Here is a 14,729-nt window from a genome sequence, read left to right as displayed (position 1 = left end):
GTGCTCTTTGCTCTTTGTTGAAAGAATTCTGTCTTTCTTTCCTTAGTAGCTAGGATTTTCATTGCACAAAGAAGATAAAACATTGTTTATCATCTTAGATTGCATTTTAGGAATTATACATCTACATCACGCGGTGAACCTGAAAGGAAAATTTCTTAAGCAAGATCAACTATAAAATAAATTTAATGAACCTAACAACGCTTTGGAACCTAACGCACAACATCTAGAAGTCTAGGCTAGAGACGTATTCCGACGTCGTAAAGCCTGGTAACTATTGTTCTCACTGATGGTAAAGAAAGTCAAATTTTGCCTGTATTTTGACCTTCTGGAGGCCCAAATCCCCATAAAAACTCAAATCCATCCATAGGCATGTGTAACTTTGGATGAAAAATCTAGAAATGTTGAGTTTTTGCAAAATGGAGCTACGATGACAAAGGGTCTCACCGGGGGTGAGACCCGTTGAGAGGCCAAAACCTGTAAATTTCCAAAAAATACCAAGATACAGAGTGGATTGGTCTTCTTCTTCTGCCTAAGAGCCTCGGACAACCGCCTCTGAAACATTTTCATTTTCGCCTTGTAAAATCCACCCCTGCAAATCGGTCAATGAGGTGGGCTCCTCTCTCCTATGATGGCCACCTTTACCACCCTTATGAGGCCTCCTCTGTACCTCAACCTCTGAAGATGATGACTGGTCATCACTTTGCTCATAAGTCTCGGTTTCTGACATTGTTTAGGAGCAAAGTGGACAAACTGTACTGCTGTCTCTGCCTGCAAAAACTGCTGAAATCTATGCTGTTTCAAGGGGAAAAAGACATGAGGGAAATGTTAGGGGAGGGATTTTTTAACAAGGAATGGGAATATATAAAGATAAACGGGAATTTCAAGGGAAATTTTGCAAATCATTATGCATATTAGAACACATATTTGTAATAGGGAAATCATTTGCAAAGATTATTGCATATGGGAAAAAACATGATAGGGAAAGGAGGGAAGCCAACCCAAGGGAAAAATAACTTGAAACAACACAAACCCTAGCACAATTTGGTCATGAACATTGCAGCCATATAATGTCCTTTTACTTGCAAAATTTTGATCATAAAAGCATGCCCATGACATCCACCATTCATAACAGCAATTAATCCATGTTTAGAGCACCTACCTCGAGCAAATTCGGTGATTTGGAAGAAGATTAGGGAAATTTCCTTGAAGTTTGCAGCCAAGCGGTTCAACGGGTCGCGCCCCTCCCAACGGGTTGCGCACGTTGATTTTTTGAACTGCAGAAGGGCTCTGGACAGGTCGCGCACCACCCAACAGGTCGTGCACCTCTCTCGACAGGTCTCGCTTTTGCAGGAGGCTTTTGGAGGCCTTCCCGGTGTTGGAATTGGGCGCATGATAGCTCGTTGGAAATTTATTTGAGTCTACTTTTCAACCCAACTAGAATTTTTCAATTTGGAGTTGATTTGTCCTATCAAAAATCAAATCTCCCAAGACTGGTCAAAAAGTGCCAAATGAGGCTGCCTCAAGGAAGAGTGTTGTTGCAGTCAACTTTTGAATGCCTTCCTCAACCCCAAATTGAGATCACGATAGCTCATTGGAAATATCTTTGTGTCTAGTTATCATTTTACCCATCAAGAAAATCATTTGGCCCACCAAGCTAGGAGAAAACTTGATTTTCCCAAGGTCACTTCAGAGGTGTCTTTGATTCTCCTGAGGCAACGATATTCTTGACATTTATCTCAAAAAATGAAACCTGTGCAAAAAGTGAAGGAGGTTTTTCTTATTTGGCATGTTCTGGAAAAAAACCTCTCTCAGTTTCCCAAAATTCATCTTTGATTGCTCTGAAACATCATTTGAGTGAAACTTGTCCCGATGTGTGAAACAAGGAATTCTGTCGAAATGAAGCGAAATGAAGGGGATAGGGGGCTTCTAGATTCTTGAGTAAATTTTTGGGAGTGGGGAGGGATGTTAGGAAGTAGGGGAAAGTGGAATCTAAGAGATTGAGTGAGGGGAAGGGGTCCAAAAGGGCAAAACACAGGCCAAACCTAGAAAACTGTCAAGTTGTAGCTAGAAACTAGGGTTTGTGCAAAAATGAGGATTTTGGGGGATCTCAGTGATGGGAAGCATCTGATAGGGTATTTTAAGGATAGGGGAAGGTGTATGAACATCTGGATACAAGTTTTGCCGATAACTTGACCGTCCAAGAGAAATTGGCTTTAAAACCCTAGGAGAGGGAAATGACCTTACCTGAGCGCAACTGAAGCATGAATAAGCTGTAGAATGACCCTATGGAACTTGACATGATGATGACAACCCTCTGAATGATGATAGACTCAGCTGAATGATGACATGGACTAACATTTGGGCAAACCCTAGGCCTAATGCCTAGTGACCAAATTTTGCTTGAAGACTCACTGAAATGACAAAATTTGACCTTGACACTTCAAAATCATTTTTAAGAGCACATTTGATCACTGGAGGAAGGCTGGAAAGACTGACACTAACATTGGCTCCAATGGGGATGGTAGCTCCTTGGAGGTGCCAAGAACCTTAGACCTCTGGGAGAGCAGACCAGTGCCTTCATCCATTGGGCAATGGAGTCAAAAACTCAAGCTGAAATGCATGACTGAAAACCGACTCAAACTAACTTAACAACAAGACTGAAAATGGACTAACAAAGGACTCATGACTCAACTAAAAACTGACTCAATACTTAAACACAATCGGCCAACTAGAAAGATGCTCAAAAGGGAGCTTATTCATCACAACCTACTCTAACAGTTTCATTCATCACCTGATCAAGTGAAATGAAACAACCAATGCAACCAAGTAAGTATCATGTCTGCTGGTTGAATTCTCCACAAGTGCTCACTTATGAACAACAAAAGAGAACTACTGAAAGGCAACTCCCATGACAACTTAGAAACAGATCCGTTGAATGATATGAATTCTCTATCCGCCTCCAAAAACACTGCATAAGGATCTTGAAGTTCATGCACATTGGGACCTAGTTCATCCAATGGATTACTTCTCTTCTCCTCATACCATGAATGCACACTTTGATCTGAGCCTTGTGACAAGACCTCTGCTGAAAATGAAAAAGAAACTGACTGTCGGATCAAATTTGTATTAGCACATGTTTCAAGCTCACATGTAGTCAATGGAAAGACTTTGACTGCAAACCTCATCCAAAACATCAGCTATTGGATCATGAAAAACTTGAAAAGACTGCTGCAATGTATCCATTGAAAATGTATGACATCCTTCTAGCTGTTCATCTTGTTCTTGAGAGATTTTATGAGAATTCTGCCTTATAAACTGAAATGCTTCAAAACAAAAGGGTATAGAATCTTCCTGTATCATCAAATCATGTATTTCGGCTGCCACAACTTCATCTGTAATCTGCCTTTCAATTTCATTTGGTAGCTGCAAATCTGATGCTACAGGCTACTCAAGAATTTTGTCATCTGTCTCATCCTCAACATTTACACTGATAGATTGCTGATTTGTTATAGGCTGTTCATTTGAAGATTTACTATGCAATATACCCTTCAAAAACTGAAATGATTCAAAACAGAATGGTACAGAGTCACCTTCTTGTATCATTTGATCAAATATGTCAGCTTCCATGGTTTCATCTGCAACTTGAAAACCAATGGCATTTGGGGGCTACAAATCTGAATATGAGAAGTCTGGAACAAGGTTTTTATTGCCTCCAAGATGGTCTAGATCAAGACTTGTTGACAGCTGATTTCTAATTTCATGGAAGTTGTCTTTAATGAACTGACATGAATCAAAACAAAAAGGTAAAGATCCTTCACTTACTTCAAACTTTGCTGCACTTTCCTCGTCACTGTCATAGCTGATATGTGATGGCTAAACATTGTATTCAAGCTGCTGAAAATGAACTTCCTCCTCCCACAAACTAGCTGCTGGTTCGTCTGCAAGATTAGCTTTTGTTTGGAGAACATAATCATCGTCATACTGATCATACTGAGGCAAATCATCGGTATAAAACATATCATCAAGCATGTAGGTCATATCAACAGATCTCTCTTCTCCAAGGTGATCTATAAAACAAACAATATCAGATCTATGACAACTAGGGTAAGAAACAAAATGTTTTGGATCAGCAACTTGTTCTTCTTCAATCAGCGAGTCATGAACATCATAATCATTCCTTGTGTTGATCTTCTCCATCAAATTTTCCACTGCACTTACCAAATTGTCAAGCTTCACCTCTAGAGATGTTGATTTGGCCGGATCTATGTTTTTCATCTCTTCTTCTTTCAACCTTGCCCTTCGGATCAGCAGATGAGCCTCTACATTTACTGCACTGTTTTGCATCTCGTGAAGTGTTGCAATATCCCTTTCTCTCAGCTGAAACTCCATCTCCGGATCAAAGGCACCCGGATAGTGCAAGAGAGCAGATCTAGGAGAAGGTCTAATATCAACTGGCATCGAATAATAAACTTGATTAAATCTGGCTGAAAACTGTTGTACTGTCTCCTCTGGCAATCTTTTCAGCTGGTTATACTCTTCTACAATCAAGAAAAGGTTCTGTTCGATCATCCACGTGTTGAGAAAAACTTTGACAAACTGCTGGAAATCTGAAATGCTTGCATCAGGCAGGGCTTTGAACCAACTCTTCACTTTGGCTTGCAGAGAAAGAGCAAAAAGCCTTATACTAACATCTTCTTCATCAACTTCAAAAAGATCTAGAAAATTCTCAAAATTCTGGACATGTTGCTCAGCGTTGACATTCTTACATTCACCATCAAACATCGGCAAGTATAGATCATAATTTTTGGGGAAAGCATGAAGAACAGGAGGTAAACCAAGAGGTTTATATCGATCTGGAATTTTACAAGGTATAGGGGTATGTACAGCAGGTATAGAATTAGTTTTGGTCACTTGAGGTTCATCAACTTGAAGATAGCCATCACAAAATTCGGAAAAAGGATCTTGATCAAGCTCAAAGGCATGCAAATCTTTGGTATTCACAATCTTCAAAGGGAAAGAATCAACTGCAGGCCGAGGATCTCTTCTCAAATACAATATACTTTGCAAAGCCTTCTTGACATTCTTGGGAAAAGAGAAGAAATAATTTATGACAAAGAACAAAATGTCTTGGATGAAATTCCAACTTGAATACCTGATCTGTCCATGTTGTCCTTTCATGTTTCTGCTGGTCAAGATCATCCTCCAGTGGAGTCTTTGGATCTGATCTGGAAAATGATTTTAGAGTCGCCAAGTGAATAATTTCAGCCTTTCAAGTGTCTAATCGTTGTCCACCATCAACAATCAGATCTAAACTTGATACATGTACTGGGGTAAAATGTAAATGAAGTGTTGTATTCACAAGCTCACGGAGATTGACTGAAGCAGTGTTTATCTACTAACGCTGATGTAAAACAAGAGCGTTTTCGAAGGCTACCTGGCGTAACTTCAGGCTCCGTCTAAGACTTATGAAACAAACACATCAACCCACAAACAAGTTTGTTCTCCCCAGTATGGTCGCCAGTATGTTAGCGCTTGAAATTTCACCTCAGGCTGAGAAAGGTAAACCTCAAGGCTACATCAAACCATTCAGCCTCGTAGCTAGCCCTACGGGGCAGGAGAAGGCTCTCTCCGGTCAATCTCGGTAGATCTTCAATGGGATGAGATGACCAACAAGGTAACACTGATATTAGGCTAGTAAACTGATTATAAAGGTTGAATTGGGGGTTTTTTGGTTTTTTGGTGGCAAATTGAGGAACTGCAATTTAGGGTGCGGGGATTTGACACAGTTTCTGCAGGGGGGTCTTTGGGGCGAGATAGGAGCCTGTATTGATGCCTTAACTTGAGATGGATGATCAGGAATGAAAGATGAGGAGCTAAAGAGAGCAAACAATCACTTTGAATTCTCTTTAGACAAAAGAAAACATTGAAATTAAACAAATTTAAAAGCAGTGCATGGCTAGCATGAATTCATACTTTAACACTTCATTTGTTTAATGTGCAGCAGTAAAGAAAGGAAATGAATCACATAACAAAGCTTAAACGAACATGAAGAACACACCATCAACACATGAGTCCACAAGAATCCCAAAGATGACTGCAAAACCTTGGTCTTCCTTAGCCAAAAATTGCAGAGATACAAGTGATAATACAATGATAGCTTCTCCCTCAAGAGTCCAACCTTCCAACCCCTGAAAATGATTAAGAAAATACATAATATAGGCAAGCAAACCTCTTCCCTTGCCTCTAGGGGTCGAGCTCATCCTTCTAGGAGCTATTTCAACTAATTCTAAACTGAGCAATAAAAAATAGGCAGTCAAAACAACTTGCCTCTATAAACTTGGAAACCAGTTCATACATTCAATTTTTACCCTTTACATGCAAGAATCTTCTAGAAGAGTTAAACAAGAGTAAAAATATCGAAAAAGTGACACAATTACATCCAAGAGGACCCCCATCCATCTCAAAAGGTCAAACTGGAGCCAAACTGCGTTTTCTGGGCTGAACTGGTCAAATCTGGCACAATTTCCTCAACGGGTCGCGCACATTTTCTCAACGGGTCGTGCACTTTGGAGCTCTGTTGGGAGGCCTTCCCGGTATCAGAATTGGGTGCAGGATAGCTCGTTGGAAATCTCTCTAAGTCTACTTTCCAACCCAACTAGAATTTTTGGATTTGGAGGTCATTTACCTAGTCAAAAGTCAATTCTCCCAAGACTGCTTCTGCAACTCAAAAAAGGGGCAGAAAGTCAACTTTTGCCTGTATTTTGACCTTCTGGAGGCCCAAATCCCCATAAAAACTCAAATCCATCCATAGGCATGTGTAAATTTGGATGAAAAATCTAGAAATGTTGAGTTTTTGCAAAACGGAGCTACGATGACAAAGGGTCTCACCGTTGAGAAGCCAAAACCTGTAAATTTCCAAAAAATACCAAAATTACCCAAAATTCTCAAAAATTTTTGGGATTTGTGCTGTGGATGAGCTAGTGAGTGCCATGATCTTTGAGTGAAGCCTCAGCCAAGATACGGAGTGGATTGGTCTTCTTCTTCCGCCTAAGAGCCTCGGACAACCGCCTTTGAAACATTTTCATTTTCGCCTTGTAAAATCCACCCTTGCAAATCGGTCAAGGAGGTGGGCTCCTCTCTCCTATGATGGCCACCTTTACCACCCTTATGAGGCCTCCTCTGTACCTCAACCTCTGAAGATGATGACTGGTCATCACTTTGCTCATAAGTCTCGGTTTCTGACATTGTTTAGGAGCAAAGTGGACAAACTGTACTGCTGTCTCTGCCTGCAAAAACTGCTGAAATCTATGCTGTTTCAAGGGGAAAAAGACATGAGGGAAATGTTAGGGGAGGGATCTTTTAACAAGGAATGGGAATATATAAAGATAACAGGGAATTTCAAGGGAAATTTTGCAAATCATTATGCATATTAGAACACATATTTGTAATAGGGAAATCATTTGCAAAGATTATTGCATATGGGAAAAAACATGATAGGGAAAGGAGGGAAGCCAACCCAAGGGAAAAATAACTTGAAACAACACAAACCCTAGCACAATTTGGTCATGAACATTGCAGCCATATAATGTCCTTTTACTTGCAAAATTTTGATCATAAAAGCATGCCCATGACATCCACCATTCATAACAGCAATTAATCCATGTTTAGAGCACCTACCTCGAGCAAATTCGGTGATTTTGAAGAAGATTAGGGAAATTTCCTTGAAGTTTTCAGCCAAGCAGTTCAACGGGTTGCGCAGGCCGCCCAACGGGTCACGCCCCTCCCAACGGGTCGCGCACGTTGATTTTTTGAACTGCAGAAGGGCTCTGGACGGGTCGCGCACCACCCAACAGGTCGCGCACCTCTCTCGACAGGTCGTGCTTTTGCAGGAGGCTTTTGGAGGCCTTCCAGGTGTCAGAACTGGGCGCATGATAGCTCATTGGAAATTTCTTTGAGTCTACTTTCCAACCCAACTAGAATATTTCAATTTGGAGTTGATTTGACCTATCAAAAATCAAATCTCCCAAGACTGGTCAAAAGTGCCAAATGAGGCTGCCTCAAGGAAGAGTGTTGTTGCAGTCAACTTTTGAATGCCTTCCTCAACCCCAAATTGAGCTCATGATAGCTCATTGGAAATATCTTTGTGTCTAGTTATCATTTTACCCATCAAGAAAATCATTTGGCCCACCAAGCTAGGAGAAAACTTGATTTTCCCAAGGTCACGTCAGAGGTGTCTTTGATTCTCCTTAGGCAACGGTATTCTTGACATTTCTCTCAAAAAAATGACACCTGTGCAAAAAGTGAGAGAGGTTTTTCTTCTTTGGCATGTTCTGGAAAAAAACCTCTCTCAGTTTCCCAAAATTCATTTTTAATTGCTCTGAAACATCATTTGAGTGAAACTTGTCCCGATGTGTGAAACAAGGAATTCTGTCGAAATGAAGCGAAATGAAGGGGATAGGGGGCTTCTAGATTCTTGAGGAAATTTTTGGGAGTGGGGAGGGATGTTAGGAAGCAGGGGAAAGTGGAATCACAGAGATTGAGTGAGGGGAAGGGGTCCAAAAGGGCAAAACACAGGCCAAACCTAGAAAATTGCCAGGTTGTAGCTAGAAACTAGGGTTTGTGAAAAAATGAGGATTTTGGGGGATCTCAGTGATGGGAAGCATCTGATAGGGTATTTTAAGGATAGGGGAAGGTGTATGAACATCTGGATACAAGTTTTGCCGATAACTTGACCGTCCAAGAGAAATTGGCTTTAAAACCCTAGGAGAGGGAAATGACCTTACCTGAGCGCAACTGAAGCATGAATAAGCTGTAGAATGACCCTATGGAACTTGACATGATGATGAAAACCCTCTGAATGATGATAGACTCAACTGAATGATGACATGGACTAACATTTGGGCAAACCCTAGGCCTAATGCCTAGTGACCAAATTTTGCTTGAAGACTCACTGAAATGACAAAATTTGACCTTGACACTTCAAAATCATTTTTTAAGAGCACATTTGATCACTGGAGGAAGGCTGGAAAGACTGACACTAACAGCTGGTACCATCATAGATGAAGGGGCTTTTCTGAGTATCCTTTCCTCGATTGCTTGGAAAGCGCTTGGTTCGCCATCGCTTTTGCCTGAGATGAGAAATCTAACAGGCTTTGACAAAGGAACCAGTCGACCGTTAGGGATCCTTCCCAATGTGCCCATAACATTGAGGGGGAAAACCATTCAAATGACGTAATGGTAGTCTAAGGACCCCTCGATTATAATCTACTCCTTGGACGAGACTATATTTATTGCATGGGAGCAATTGTCTCATCACTCTTTAGAGTAATGTGTTTTCCGCACGAAGGAAGAGTGGTCAAGCTCATAGACCAACTTTCATTTCCCAGATCACGCATAGCAAATAGTCATATACCATCCCTGAATGGTCTTTTCACATAAGGAATGTCTCATCAAACCCCAGTCCGTCCACCTGATGAGCGCGAGTGATTCGGGGGACATGACTGAAACCCAGGGGGCATGCACCTTGGTTTGCTTCGGCAGGAAAACTTTGGGTATAGGGTAGGTTTCCGCGAGATATATGACTAGTCTGTACTCCCGTCCGTGATTGGAAAAGGGGGTTAGACTAGAATAATATTCCCTCGTCAAAGTTATGTGAGTGGATTGTCTCACCTTTGTCTATTTCGGTAGACATCGCTGAAGTAGTGTTTTGTTTGCGCTATGAATAGAACAATCTTTGGTAACCTGAAAGAGGTATACCTTTCCTGATAAAAAAAATGTTTTGTCGGTAGAACGAAAGGTGACCTTGAAGCTTTATTTTATACCTGGGGGCATGCAAACCTTTTGGCGTGCAAGCGAAGAGCGACTATTTATTTTTTAAATTTGTAGGTCCTCTAACCCTTTAAACTAGTAGGATTGGTCGTTTCCTAACTTGCATAAAGAAAGGATGTGGGGCAAAACTCTAAAAATCGTCGTTTTCATATATGAGACATTCTTATTATACGACTGGATTAATCGAGCAGTTTTAGCACATAGTTCAAGATCGTTAAAAAATAAACATAAGTCATGAGGAAATGTTTCTCCCCGCGTTTAAGCTCATTAAAAAATGAACTATTTCCCGGTAAATAACCATCGTGAATGTAGTACTTCAGCCTTTAAAGCCTTGGTCGTGTTCTCATCATCACCTCCACTCTGTATTGGCCGATCATTCACCTCCATTTGATTGTTTACCCCTTTTGAGGAACAGCTACGAAGAGTGATCCCACTAGCCATCCTTGTAACACTGCCGTGATTGGAAAATTCCAAACCTTACCTGGAATCAGCTACTACCCAATTTTATCACTCATTCCTCAAAAGACGAGTCTCCTTTAAGCTCTTTTCAACTGACTCATAAAATATGAAAATATTGTCGAGCCATTGACCTCTCCAGCTCGTTAAAGGGACTGGAAGTGCTATCCCTCCTTTAGATTTTAATCTTTTTGGACCTGAGGGATTATTACACAAAAAGATTGAGCGCTTGTTTTGTTCGGCTTGTTAAAAGTATCGAAAATTCATCCCTTCTGTATTGTTTTATACATTTTTGGACTTAAGGGATTAGATGATGAAAAAGGAATTTTGGAGTTTCCTTTACGTCCCTTTTCAGACTCTCTAAAATTGAAAAGGACCGAGTTATCTTTGTCGTTAAACTCGTTAAAACCTAATAGCGACAAACTTGTCCATAGCAGACAAGAACGAGTTTCACTATCGCTAGGCTCGTTAAAACATAGCGATGGGTTTGCCCGAAGAGAAAATTATAGAAAAATCATATGTTATCCTCCTCAAGCTTGACAAAAATAAAGAGGTACTGGTCAGCAATGACTGGGGAAAAATTGGGAAGAAAACTTGAAGAAACTTTGTTGGTAGCAAGTCGCTCTTGAACATGGCACTTTCACTCCGCATCCAAGTCGGGTTGGGTTGTTTCATTTCACCAGTCACATCACCATGGTCCCATCACACCATCCACATTTGGGGTTAATGCTACCAATCCATCACATCAGTGTCGCCGATATGTTCAAGAGAAGTCATTCAGAGAATTCACCTGTGTCTCACCCGCTACAATACATTTACGCTCCATTCTTTCATGACCACCACCCTGAACCTTATGTCACCAGATCGTTTTCACCTCCATTAAAATCATTTGCTCCATTCTGTGTCATTGATGTGGGATTCATTAAGGCCCTCCTATGACGGATCACTTCTTGTCGACATCAGCTCATTATCCGAGAAGTCGATCTAGGAACACCCCGTTCAGTACTTTGAAGCTTGCATGCCTCAATGGCAAGTTTCTCACTTCCGGCGATAGGTTTACATCAATGACCTTCGACCGAAAGATTTTGTGTGGTGTTCAACGCCAAGTCCTTTATTCATAGCACGTAAATTGTATTGCAATACCTTGAGGGTCATTATCATTATCGGTGATTCCTCTCGTGCCTGTTAACAGCTTACATCATTTGCTGGTAATCAGGCGATGTCTTTCCATGTTCGACTCCAGAACATCTCTCACATGGATAGACTTGTACTTCGAGTGAAGATCGAATGAGATTGAAGACCCCGGATCTAGTTTCATCCATCCGGGCTACGATATATATTCAGGGAAATAAAGACATCAAATGTACATCGTTGCTGCACAGATAATCATTCAATCAAAGGGATGATGGCTCTACCAGAATCATCAGTCTACACTCAGACGATTGTCTGTCCTATGTACATGAAAATGAATTTATAAAGCTGAGCATGGGAATGCCCGCCTCAGCTAGATCATGAAAAATTATGAAGATAATATATTGTATTGTATCTTATTACAGGTCTCCTCCCAGCTTGAAAGAACTTCGGATCCTCATAATAAAGCATTTCACCCGACATCAAAAAAATTAACGACCTCATGCTTTAGGGGGCAACTGTTATAGACATTTTTAGGCATTGCAAACCCAAGCATAAAATGTCCATAAACCAAGGTCTCCTAAGTCCCTAAAAGTGTTGTTCTAACCCCTAAAGGAACAAGGTCAACTGATTACGACTTCTCCCAGAAGTTCTCCATGAAAAACCACTCAGAACTGGTCAAAACAGGATCATTTCACCTACTCCATAGGCAAAGTGCATTGCATCTCACCTAAGTACACTTTGTGGGTGCTTTGCATTTCAAAAAGCCCTTCTATGGGGTGCGATGGGCGAGAAGTGATAAATGGCAGTGTCAATCCGCGAGGTGGAGAGACATGGAATCTTCCAGAAACTTCTCCTGTGACACTTGCCTCTCTAAATTCGACCAAGGATGAGTAAGAGATCATCAATATCCAAGTGGAAGCAAGAACTATCAGAGGGAAGACACTAATCAAATCACAAGCTGACTCATCTCCATTACATATATCTATATATGGATCCCTCATCCCAGAGATCCAGAGGTTGGAATTTTGCATCTTGTAAGGAATTGCTGTTGGTTTCTTGAGACAACATCATAGTGTTGGGTGATCTAAGCTTTGTATGAGGTGAAGAAAGGCTTACTTGCTGAGAGGATGACGCTGGGTCAAAACAACTGGTTTAACTCCCTTGGCTCTTTCTTGATTATCAATAAAAGTTATTCAAGTTTTCCTCCATACTCTTGTGTCATTTATGTTTTATGCATTTGTATGGTCAATTTACATCTGATCCTAGATTGTTTATGATAATAGATCCATGTTCTTGTATAGCACTATGCTACTTTGAGTCTGCAGGTACTCTGTGAAGCTGGGTGCACAAGGAAGCAAGTGGCAAAGGACTATCAGAAGAGAGAGGAATCGAACTAGGAGCCAAGTGCAAGACAGAGGTTGGTCTCCTCTATTCTTCTCTCATCTATCTTTCATAAAGGAAAAATGAAAGTAGCTTTACTTTGTTTGTTTCTAAGGTAGCTACCACACCTTAGTGGGATAAGCAGTTCTGTATAGACACTTTTCCCTGTAACAGTTGTGATCCCACCTCTGTGTTAGAATCTAGTATGTATTATTGAAGGTGAATGCAGGTTTCTATTTTCTTGGTGCCAGAGAGCTGTCATCCTATCTATGCATTAGGAAATAGATTTACAGACCTTTCTACTGGTTGCAGCCAGCCATCACATGGTCTTGTGCATCTGCTAGTGTGGTCAGTATTCTCCATGTTCACCTATTCCTTAAACTGTGAGTAATTGGTGTTCTAAAGCCTTGTAGTCTGCGGGTGTTCACCCATGTCTAGGGTTAAGCATAGTAGAAGTGGTTATCTAGCTTGAATATGCATCATTCCTTTCATTCATCCACCATCTTCCAGCATTTTTGTTGAGTTTGTAATGTTCCTAAGCATCTCTGAAATACAACCTAGGAGAGTTTCTTGGGGTGATAACATTAATTGGCGTCGTTGCCGGGGAGAGGAGATTGAAGCTCAGCTTCCCTGGGAGAATGACAAAGTTCCAGATTTTGATTATAGACAAGGTTTGGGCACACTTTTGGTTGTAATCATCTATCTGGCGAGTCCATTGGAGGAAGACCAACTTTTGGCGACTCCACGTTGAAGTTCTGGCTCAGTTTGTGAGACATACTTGAAGAAATCCTCAGAAATCACCAGCTGAATCAGTACCTGACCCTGAGAAGATTGTCAAGTCAAAGAAAACATCACAGAAAGGAGCATCAGGATCAGGTAAGCCCAAGAAATATTATTTGTCTCTGAATGAGGAGTTTTTAGTTGAAAATACACAATTTGAAGACTTAGAGCCTAGTGCTGCTAGTGAACAAACACCTGCAGAGATTAATATAGCTCCTTATCAATCTAGTTCCCCTTTGAATCTCAGTCCAAAGAAAGTTTCCCATGCAATCCAAAACATCCCTTTGTCTCTATCATCCATTTCATTGTTTCATACTGCTCAATCTACCAGCGTTCTTCCACATACCCCAGTCATGGCAGGCCAGCAAGCACCCACGAAGATAGAAAGAATTGTTGCTGCTAGATATGGACCTTTGGTCTTCCCTGTTCCTTTGAATCCTATGCCTGTGGGAGAATATCAAAAATATATGCCTAAGTTCACTGGCATAGAGGGAGTAACAGCAGAAGAACACCTTGAAGCTTTTTATAGTTATGCTGATAACTTAGATATAAGTGAAAACGATGTGTGGATGAGAGTTTTTGTCCAGAGCCTTGATGGAGAGGCCAGAAAGTGGTTCAGAGAACTAGCTCCTAGATCTATTGCTGATATTGAAGCCTTAGATGATGCATTTTTGAAGCACTAGGGAGATAAAGAAGACTTGTTGTATTACCATACTGAGTTGGTAACTTGAAGAGGGAAAATGGGGAATCATTACCTGAGTTCAATAAAAGATTCAATCGTATGTATAGTAAGATACCAGGTGAGGTAAAGCCTACCCCCACCTCTGCCAAACTCACTTATTCCAATGCTTTTGACTCTGATTTCTGCCTATTGTTGAGAGAAAGGAGATGTGCTACTCTGGCAGACATGCAGGATGCAACCCTAGAAATAGAGTCTAATATCATGGCTGCAGAAAAGCTCAAAGGTCAAGCTGATAGAAGGAGGCAGAGAAACCAGGATTCTACCTCCTCTACATCATCTTTAGAGCCTAAATTAGATAAAATGATTAAGATGATAGAGTCATTGGCTGCTGAAATTTCTAAGCTAAAGGTTGAGAAAAATTCAGAAAAAACAAGGCAACATAACACATTTGCTCCAAGAAATCCAAATC

This window comes from Pinus tabuliformis, chromosome 6, assembly GCF_031772625.1.
Source record: "Pinus tabuliformis cultivar Carrire ecotype Pingquan chromosome 6, CPIR1, whole genome shotgun sequence".
Classification (NCBI taxonomy): domain Eukaryota; kingdom Viridiplantae; phylum Streptophyta; class Pinopsida; order Pinales; family Pinaceae; genus Pinus; species Pinus tabuliformis.
The sequence above is the reverse complement of the archived record's forward strand: the minus strand, read 5'-3'. Positions refer to the sequence as shown.